Below are 11,778 nucleotides of genomic sequence, written 5' to 3'. Positions count from 1 at the left end.
CTCCAAACACAGAAGTCAAGAGATTTCTAAAGAGGTAAAAAGAAATCTTGAGAACAATATTTCTGTCATAAAGATATTAAAAAAAAACTCATGTATAATTTGTTCTAGAAACTAGAGGTGTAAAGGAAATTATGTCATAAAAAGGGTAAAGTGGTGGTACTACATCTCATGAAGAAGCAAAGTTAACCTATTATATCTGAGAGAAAGAATGGAGGGAGATGATCATAGTGTGTATCATATTCTCACTATAATTGGCTTAAAGAGAAAAATAAACATATTCAATTTATGATGAAACTCCTTCCACTTTAGTGAAAAGTGGGAGGGGAAAAGTGAAAAGGGAAGGAGTAAGCTAAATAGAAGGATATAAATAAATTATGAGGAAAAGGGATAAGAAAAGGGGAGGAATTCTAAGATAGGGGAGGGATACTAAAAAGCGAGAGCTGTGAAAAGCAAGTGGTGCTCACAAGTTTAATACTGGGGAGGAGGGTAAGGGAGAAAGAAAGGAGAAAAGCATAAGCAGGGGTTAACAGGATGGCAAGCAATATAGAATTAGTCATTCTAACCATAAATGTGAATGGGGTAAACTCTCTCATAATGAGGAAGCAGTTAGCAGACTGGATTAAAACCCAGAATCCTACTATATGTTGTTGACAGGAAACACACCTGAAACAGTGTGATACATACAGAATAAAGATAAAAGATTGGAGCAGAATCTACTTCAGGCAAAGCCAAAAAAGCAGGGGTAGCCATCCTCATCTCAGATCAAGAAAGCTAAAATTGATCTAATTAAAAGAGATAAGGAAGGGCATTACATCCTGCTAAAAGTTAGCATAGATAATGAAGCTGTATCAATATTAATCATATACGTACCAAGTGGTACAGCATCTAAATTGTTAAAAGGGTAATTAAAAGAGCTGCCAGAATAAATAGACAGCAAAACTATAATAGTGGGAGATCTCAACCTTGCACTCTCAGAATTAGGTAAATCAAAACACAAAATAAATAAGAAACAAGTCAAAGAGGTAAAAAGAATACTAGAAAAGTTTGATATGATAGATCTTTGGAGAAAACTAATGGAGACAGAAAGGAATACACTTTATTTTCAGCAGTTCATGGAACCTATGCAAAAATTGACCATATATTAGAACATAAAAACCTCAAAATCAAATGAAGTAAGGCAGAAAGTAAATGCATCCTTGTCAGACCACGATGCAATGAAAATTACATTCAATAAAAAGCCATTGGGAAAATAGACCAAAAATAATTTGAAATTAATAATCTCATTCTAAAGAATGATTGGGTGAAACAGTAAATCATGGACATAATTAATAACTTCACCAAAGAAAATGACAATAATGAGACATCATACCAAAATGTGTGGGATACAGCCAAAGCAGTAATAAGGGGAAGTTTTATATCTCTACTTACTTAAAATACAGAAAGAGAAGCCAATGAATTTGGCTTAAAACTAAAAATGCTTTAAAAGGAACAAATTTAAAACCCCCCAAAAAATAGGAAACCTGAAATTCTAAAAATAAAATATTAATAAAATTGAAAGCAAAAAAAAAAATTGAATTAATTAATAAAACTAAGAGTTTGTTCTATGAAAAAACCAACAAAATAGAAAGAACTTTAGTAAATTTGATGAAAAAAAGAAAAGAGGAAAAGCAAATTTTTAGTCTTAAAAATGAAAAGGGAGAACTTGCCACTGGTGAAGAGGGAATAAGAGCATTTATTAGGATTAACTTTGCCCAACTTTATGCTAATAAATTTGATAACTTAAATAAAATGGAAAAATACCTTCAAAAATATAGCTTGCCCAAATTAAAAGAGGAAGAAGTAAATAGTCTAAATAGTCCATTTCAGAAAAAGAAATAGAACAAACTATTAATCAACTCCCTAAGAAAAAAATTCCCCAGGACCAGATGGATTTACATATAAATTCTACCAAACATTTAAAGAAAAATTAACTCCAATGCTATATAAACTATTTGAAAAAATAGGCATTGAAAGAGCACTACAAAATTCCTTTTATGACACATACATGGTAATGATACCTAAACCAGGTAGGTTGGAAACAGATAAAGAAAATTATAGACCAATATTTCTAATGGATATTGATGCTAAAATCTTAAATAAAATATTAGCAAAAATACTACAGAAAATCATCCCCAGGATAATACACTATGACCAAATGGGATTTATACCAGGAAGGCAGAGCTGGTTTAATATTAGGAAAACTATTAGCATAATTGACTATATCAATAACCAAATTAACAAAAACCTTATGATCATCTCAATAGATGAGAAAAACATTTGATAAAATCCAACATCCATTCCTACTAAAAACACTTGATAGTATAGGAATAAATGAACTATAACTCAAAATAATTAGGAGCATATATTTAAAACCATCAGTAAACATCATATGTAATGGCTATAAACTGGAACCTTTCCCAGTAAGATCAGGAGTGAAACAAGCTTGCCCACTCTCATCATTACTATTCGATATTGTATTAGAAATGCTTCCCTTGACAATAAGAGTCTAGAAAGAGATTAAAGGAATTACATAGGTAATGAGGAAACCAAACTAAAACTCTTTGTAGATGATATGATGCTATACTTAGAGAACCCCAAAGACTCTGCTCAAAAGCTATTAGAAATAATTCATAACTTTAGCAAAGTTGCAGGATACAAAATACTTCCACATAAATCCTCAGCATTTTTATACATTACCAACAAAATCCAACAGCAAGAGATACAAAAAGAAATTCCATTCAAAATAACTGTCAACAGTATAAAATATTTGGGAATCTATCTACCAAAGGAAAATCAGGAATTATTTGAGCAAAATTACAAAACACTTGCCACAAAAATAAGTCATATTTAAAAAATTGGAAAATATATTAAATACTCATGGATTGGCGGAGCAAATATAATCAAGATGACAATACCACGTAAACTAATCTATTTATTTAGTGCTATACCAATCAGATTCCCAACAAAGTATTTTAATGACCTAGAAAAAATAACAGCAAAATTCATATGGAAGAACCAAAGGTCGAGAATTTCAAGGGAATTAATGAAAAAAAAAATGAAATGAAGGTGGCCTAGCTGTACCTGAACTGAAACTATATTATAAAGCAGCAGTCACCAAAACCATTTGGTATTGGCTAAGAAATAGACTAGTTGATCAGTGGAATAGGTTAGGTACACAGGACATAATAGTAAATAAATATAGTAATCTAGTGTTTGACAAACCCAAAGATTCCAACTTTTTGGATAAGAATTCATTATTTGAAAAAAAACTACTCTAAAAAATGTGGATATTAGTATGGCAGAAACTAGGCATGAACCCACATAAAGGCTCTGATAAAGGCCTAATTTCCAAAATATATAGAGAACTGACCCTAATTTATAAAAAATCAAACCATTCTCCAATTGATAAATGGTAAAAGCATATGAACAGATAATTTTCAGATGATGAATTTGAAAGTATTTCCACTCATATGAAGGAGTGATCCAAATCACTATTGATCAGATAAATGCAAAGTAAGACAACTCTGAGATACCACTACGTACCTTTGAGATTGGCTTAGATGGCAGGAAAAAATAATGATGAATGTTGTAGGGAATGTGGGAAAACTGGGACACTGATTCATTGTTGGTGGAGTTGTGAAAGAATCCAGACATTCTGGAGAGCAATTTGGAACTATGCCCAAAAAGTTATCAAACAGTGCATACCCTTTGACCCAGCAGTGGTACTACTGGGATTATATCCTAAAGAAATACTAAAGAAGGGAAGGGGATGTGTATGTGACAAAATGTTTGTGGCAGCTCTTTTTGTAGTGGCTAGAAATTGGAAAATTAACAGCTGCCTGTCAATTGGAGAATTGTTGGGTAAATTATGGTATATGAATGTTATGGAATATTATTATTCTATAAGAAATGACCAGCAGGATGAATACAGAGAAGCTTGGAGAGACTTACACGACCTGATGCTGAGTGAAATGAGCAGAACCAGGAGATTATTATACACTTCACCAACAATAATGTATGAGGATGTATTCTGACAGAAGTGGATATCTTCAACAAAGAGAAAATCTATCTCAGATCCAATTGATCAATGATGGAAGAATCAGCTACATCCAGAGAAGGAACACTGGCAAATGACTGTAAACTGTTTGCATTTTTCTTTTTCTTCCCAGGTTATTTTTACCTTCTGAAGACAATTCTTCCTGTGCAACAAAAAATTCAGATCTGCACACATATATTGTATCTAGGATATACTATAAAACATTTACTATATATGGGACTACCTGCCATCTAGGAGAGGGGGTGGAGGGAAGGAGGGGAAAATTTGGAATAGAAGTGAGTACAAGGGATAATATTGTAAACAATTTTGCATGCATATATCCTGTCAAAAATGTCAAAAAACAGAGAAATACAAATAAAAACAATCGTGAAATTTCACTTCTCACTCTGCAAATTGACCAAAGTGACACATTGTTGGAGAATTTGCTATAAGATATGGTATAACCAATACATTCTGGGTATGACTGCAAAATGGTACAAAAATTTTGGAAAGCAATATAAAATTAAATCAAAGTGTTAAGAAAAGGATTCAGAAAATTTTATTACTTTAATGTTAAATTTAACATATAATTCAGCAACTAAACTTTGTTTAATACAATTAATTATTTTATATACAATGAATACATTTCATATACACTTCCATTTTTTATGATTTAATAATTTACCAATTCATACTTTATTTTTTTGAGAATGACATGTTAAAATCATAGAAATGATCACTATCAAAATTCAAGTTGTCATCCATCCAAAATCCATCCACTGAAAAGATTTACTGTGTTTTTCCCTAATTGCTTTGCTTTCTTTTACTCTAGATATGGAGGGGAAACACTATAACTATCTAATTTTTATGAGGAGAACTTAAGAGCTACTAATCCCCAAAAGCTCCTTCATTGCTGCATCATTTAATTTACTACAATAAAACATACCTTATATATAAGGAATATATAAGTATACCTTACTTATAGAAAAGATAATATATAACTCAACTATATATTATTATAAGGTAATAATAAGTAATTTTACCCTATTAAGGTAATAATAATAAGGTATTTTTATTTATACCTTAATAAACCTTAAGTTTATTCTTCTTTATGTGAGTACAGTTTCTAGATGTTTCATGAGTGTTTTATATGTGCAGCTGTGTGACAAAGAATCTTGTATTGCTTCCCTATTGAGTTCTTGCAGGAAATTAAAAAAAATAAAAATAGAAGAAGAAAAAAACCTAAAATTTATCCTATAAGTTTTTAGTATTTAGTAGCAGTATTGTTGTAGAAGTGAATTTCTTGAAAACTTAAAGATAAATAACTATTAAAAACATCTATGGTAATTTAATTGTACATTGCTTTTATTTTACAAAATATTAAAGTTTCAGTGTTCCTAATGTCCCCCTAGTGAGAATTAATTATAGTACTACATTTTAAAGACTTGTAGTGTGCTTTCAAAATCTAGTGTGGAGTAAAGTCATAAAGTGTAGGTCCTAGTAATTTCATAAAAAAGATATTGCTGTGGAGTGAATAATCAAATTGGCATAATGTAATGTTAAACCCAGTAGAGTTATTTTTACTCTGTTGAAATTGAAACTAAGGAGCAAAAATTAATTTATTTATCTCTTTTTGTGATATATTTTACATATACAGCTAAATAATTCTTAAATGTTTTAAAATATATGCTACTTGTTCTTCTTTTGAATACTAATGAATATCAAGTTTTGTTCTAATGATCTCTCCAAGGGGAAGCCTATTGATCAAGAAAAGGCTATACCCTTTTAAAAGGAATCCCTAGTCAGCCATCTTACTGAATCCACAATGTGAATTAAAAGTGGAAATAATGAGTGCTCTTTCCTATTCCTATAAATTTTAAGTTGTTGAAATTCAAACAATAGGTTTCTCTTTTTAAATTGGTAAATAGAACTATAGAGGTGTCAAACTGCATTACTATTACAGGAAGGGACATGAGAAATTTTATGTTCAAAACTCAAGAACAACAGGGTATTTGAGGATATATTTATGATCATAATTTCAGTAACTATTTAGAGTTTATATTAAATGGTAATTGTAATATATTTTTATAATAAAAAAGAAAATAATTACACACAAGAATATGAGTGACATGACAAGAATCCTTTTGAAAGTGAAGTTCAATGTGGCTTAGTTAAGAGATACGTCTGACACATTTAATTTTTAACTCATTTAGAAAATGGAATACATGCTACATGTTTGTAAGTGAGACCGTATATATAGAATGATTAGCACCGTAGTAAATCATTAAGTTAAAGATTCATAGAACTTCATAAATATAATGATTTTTAGCACTTACAATATATATGCTCTCTGATTCCACAGACAAGGAATTAATATGTTCTACAAAATAAAATTAATTTGTTTTATTCAAATGATTTTAGATAAGAAGTTGTTTTGAATTCTAGCTCTGCTATTTTCTACCTGAGTTATCATGAGCAAGTTAGTTAATGTCTCTGAGCCATAGTTTCTTTATATTTTTCAAATTGAGGTATCTTGATTAGGTGACCTCTAAATTCCTCTAAACTTATGATTCTATAATATATTACTCTTTCAACAAATATCTAAGCATATACTAAATACATAGAGTGATTAAGTGTTAGTAAGTACCACTGTCTTTATTCTCAAGAAACTCCTAGGTAAATGTAAGAGAATATGTGAAAACTACTCTGTATAATCTAATTACATATACAATAGATTTGATATTATCAAGATGTAGGGAATTAGAATTAAAGGAGAAAAGGAAAAGTTTCTATAGAACATGAATTTTTAGCTGGGATTTTAAGAAAATCAGGTTGCAGGGGGCGGAGCCAAGATGGTGGAGAAGATACACACAACTCTGTGAACGTCCTTACTCCCTCACAACCAATTAGATAACTCAGTCTCAAAAATAGCGCTGGACTGATAGATACAACAAGGACTGGAAGCACAACTTACCAGCTGAAGAGAATCTGGAGTTTCAACAGGAAAGGTCAATTCCCAGGGGAGGAAGAAGAGAAGCCAGCACAGACGGCTGGGTGCTAGCATACTGTGCTGATCACGCTGGGGAGGGCTCTGGGATCAGAGAAGCCACTGAGATAAAGGAATCTGGAACAGGCTGTTAGCTTTTCTCTGCTTATAATACAGCAGATCAGAAGAGAAATCTAAGCCACTTTAAAAATTCAAAAAATTTTTAAAAAGATTAGATCTTCCCAGACCCTGGGGGTGACTCAGCAGATCTCAGCACAGTGGTTGTGGCCCCTAGCTCCCACCTGAGACTAGTTAAGAGATTGAGAAGTGGGCAGATATGGCCCAAGGCAACACACACTGCCTGGCTCAGCTGAAGGCTGTGGAAATCAGCCCCAGAAGTCCCAAAGAAGCGGAACCTTTGAACTAGGGACTATGGTTTCTGGCAGACACTTCCAGTTTGAGCACAGGGGCTTTTCATATCACCTGCTGCAGACATCCACGCCATACCGGGATGCATAGGCTGGGCTTTGTGTCTCCTTTACTGTTCAGTCTCAAACCTCAGGGAAGCCACTAGAACACAGCGCACTCAAAGCACAGCAGTGCTAGTCACCTCTGAGGCACCTCCAGGGAGGGGGTGGGGAACTCTCTCCCAGAGCTCTCTCTTAGCTCAGGGGCAGGAGCCACTGCATCCATCCGTTCTGGGAGGAAGTGGCAAAGAAATAAATAAATAATTTCCTACCCCGGGGACAGACCCCAAAAGAATTTTTAAGTATGAGTAATAAGCCAAAAAGAACCATTGACTCATTCTACACAGAGAAAGAGTGGGTATCCAACCCCGAGGAAGTTAACAGCAGAGAGTCAGCAGATAACAACCTAAAGGGGAATGAATCCTGCCCCCTATCACATAACTCTCTCCTAGAAGAGACTATTAAAAAGCTAAGAGAGTTTGAAGAAAAATGGGGAAAGGAAATGGAAGCTATGATAGAGAATAACAACGTCCTGAAACTGGAGTTGGAAAAAATAAAGAATTCACAGGAGATGCAGGGAAAAAAATTTGTGAATTAGAAAAGGTTTAAAAAGCACAGGAAAGTAGGATTTCTGAATTGGAAAAGATAAAAAAAGTCTCAAGAAAATAAAATTTCTGAATAGGAAAAAGAAAATAATTCTAAAAAAATTAGGGAAATCGAAAAAAAATTAATAGAGCAAAATTATTCATTTAAAAACAAAATTGGGCATTTACAAAAAGAACTAAAAACTGTGAAAGAAGAAAATAACTCCTTAAAAGTCAGGATGGAACAAATAGAAATGAATGATTCACAGAGAACCCAAGAATCAGTCAAACAAAACAAAACAAAAAAAAATAAAAATAAAATGAGAAGCTGGAGAAAAACGTCAAATACTTACAGGGAAAATCTATAGACCTGGAAAATAGATCTAGGAGAGATAATCTGCTCATCATTGGACTTCCCGAAAACTGTGACTAAAAAAAGAGCCTAGATTCTATTTTACAGGAAATTATCAAAGAGAACTGTCCAGAGATAATAGAAACAGAAGGGAAAGTAGATGTGGAAAGAATTCATCGAACTCCTTCTGAAATAGACTTTAAAAAAAGAACATCATGGAATATTGTGGCTAAGCTGCAGAATTACCACACAAAGGAGAAAATCTTGCAAGCAGCTAGAAAAAAAAATTTAAATACCAAGGTGCCACAATAATGGTCACTCAAGAACTGGCTGCCTCCACATTAAAAGATAGAAGGGCCAGGAACCTGATATTCCGTAAGGCAAAAGATCAAGAACTGTAACCAAGAATGAACTACCCAGCTAAGTTTAGCATCTTTTTCCATGGAAGAAGATGGTCATTCAATGAAATAGAGGAATTCTATATGTTTCTAAGAAAAAAAAAAAAAAAAAAAAACAGACTTAAACAAAAAATTTGATCTACATCCACAAGACTAAAGAGAAATAGAAAAAGGTACACAGAACCCTTGAGAACTGTAACTCTTGTGGATATATAAAAAGTACTCATGGATAATTTGATTTTTACTAATATAAAAGAAAAAAAAAGGGGGTGTAGTAAAGGGAAGGAGCTCGTTTCAGAAAAAGGGGAAGGAATGATAAAAAGAGGGAAACTACATCCCAAGAAGAGGCATAGAAAATACACCATATCTGAGGGAATTTAGTGAGGGGGAGAATCATTGTGTGAATCTTACTCTCATCAGAAGAGGCTCCAAGAGTAAATAATTGACATATTTGTTTTTCAGAGAATTTTCTCTCACCTCATTAAAAGGGGGGAGAGGAAAAGGGAAAAGGAAAAGGAGAATAAGAAGGGACTTGGAAGGAGGGGGGAGGGATACTAAAAAAAGGGAGGGCTGTGTGTCACAAGAGGGGTCTGTAAATTAAATATCGGGGAAGGGGATCAGGGGTGTCAAGGGAAAAATCATAATCTGGGGATAATATGATGGCAGGAAATACAGAATTAGTAATTTTAACTGTAAATGTGAATGGGATGAACTCTCCCATCAAATGGAGACGGATAGCAGATTGGATCAAAAAGAAGAACCCTACAATATGTGTCTGCAGGAAACACACTTAAAGCAGGGAGATACATATAGACTAAAGGTAAAAGGTTGTTATAGAGCCTATTATGCTTCAGGTAAAGCCAAAAAAGCAGGGGTAGCTATCCTTATCTCAGATCAAGCAAAAGGAGAAGTTGATCTTTTTAAAAGAGATAAGGAAGGAAAATATATCCTGCTGAAAGTTAGCATAAATAATGAAGCCATATCAATACTAAATATATATGCACCAAGTGGTATAGCATCTAACATTCTAAAGGAAAAGTTAAGAGAATTGCAAGAAGGAATAGACAGTAAAACTATAATAGTGGGAGATCTCAACCTTGCACTCTCAGATTTAGACAAATCAAACCACAAAATAAATAAGAAAGAAATTAAAAAAGTAAATAGAACATTAGAAAAACTAGGTATGATAGACCTTTGGAGAAAACTGAATGGCAATAGAAAGGAATATACTTTCTTCTCAGCAGTTCATGGATCCTATACAAAAATAGACCATATATTAGGACATAAAGATCTCAAAATTAAATGTAGGAAGGCAGAAATAATAAATGCCTTCTTTTCAGATCACAATGCAATAAAAGCTAAATTTAGTAAAAAGTTAGGGGTAAATAGACCAAAAAGTAATTGGAAAATGAACAATCTTATCTGAAAGAATGAATGGGTGAAACAGCAAATTATAGAAACAATTAATAATTTCACCCAAGATAATGACAATGATGAGACATCATACCAAAATCTGTGGGATGCAGCTAAAGCAGTAATAAGGGGAAATTTTATATCTTTAGAGGCTTATTTGAAGAAAATAGAGAAAGAGAAAATTAACGAATTGGGCCTGCAACTTAAAAAGCTAGAAAAAGACCAAATTAAAAAGTCCCAACCAAAAATTAAACTTGAAATACAAAAATTAAAAGGAGAACTCAATAATATTGAAAGTAAAAAAAAAAAAATAAAAAATAAAAAAAAAAAAACTATTGAATTAATAAATAAAACCAAGAGTTGGTTTTATGAAAAAGCCAATAAAATAGATAAAACTTTGGTAAATTTGATCAGAAAAAAGAAAGAGGAAAATCAAATTGTTAGTCTTACAAATGAAAAGGGGGATCTTTCCACAAATGAAGAGGAAATTAGAGAAATAATAAGGAGTTACTTTGCCCAACTTTATGCCAATAAATATGATAACTTAAGTGAAATGGATGACTTCCTCCAAAAATATAGGCTCCCTAGATTAACAGAGGAGGAGATAAATTGCTTAAGTAGTCCCATTTCAGAAAAAGAAATAGAACAAGCTATTAATCAACTACCCAGGAAAAAAATCCCCAGGACCAGATGGATTTACATGTGAATTCTACCAAACATTTAAAGAACAATTAGCCCCAATGCTATATAAACTATTTGAAAAAATAGGGGATGAAGGAGTCCTACCAAACTCCTTTTATGACTCAGATATGGTACTGATACCTAAACCAGGTCGATCGAAAACTGAGGAAAAAAACTATAGACCAATTTCCTTAATGAATATTGATGCTAAAATCTTAAATAAGATATTAACAAAAAGATTTCAGAAAATCATCCCCAGGATAATAAAAGTAGGATCAAGTAGGATTTATACCAGGAATGCAGGGCTAGTTTAATATTAGGACAACTATTAGTATAATTGACCATATTAATAATCAAATTAATAAAAACCATATGATCATCTCAATAGATGCAGAAAAAGCATTTGACAAAATCCAACATCCATTCCTACTAAAAACGCTTGAGAGTATAGGAATAAATGGTCTATTCCTTAGTATAATCAGGAGCATATATTTTAGACCGTCAGTAAGCATAATATGCAATAGAAATAAACTGCAACCTTTCCCAGTAAGATCAGGAGTGAAACAAGGTTGCCCACTATCACCATTACTATTCAATATAGTACTAGAAACGCTAGCCTCGGCAATAAGAGCTGAAAAAGAGATTCAAGGAATTAGAGTAGGAAATAAGGAAATCAAATTGTCACTTTTCGCAGATGACATGATGGTATACTTAGAGAACCCCAAAGACTCTGCTAAAAATCTATTAGAAATAATTCAGAATTTTAGCAAATTCGCAGGATACAAAATAAATCCACATAAATCCTCAGCATTTTTATACATT

Source organism: Sminthopsis crassicaudata, chromosome 3 (genome assembly GCF_048593235.1).
Source record: "Sminthopsis crassicaudata isolate SCR6 chromosome 3, ASM4859323v1, whole genome shotgun sequence".
Lineage (NCBI taxonomy): Eukaryota > Metazoa > Chordata > Mammalia > Dasyuromorphia > Dasyuridae > Sminthopsis > Sminthopsis crassicaudata.
This window is presented reverse-complemented; position numbering follows the sequence as displayed.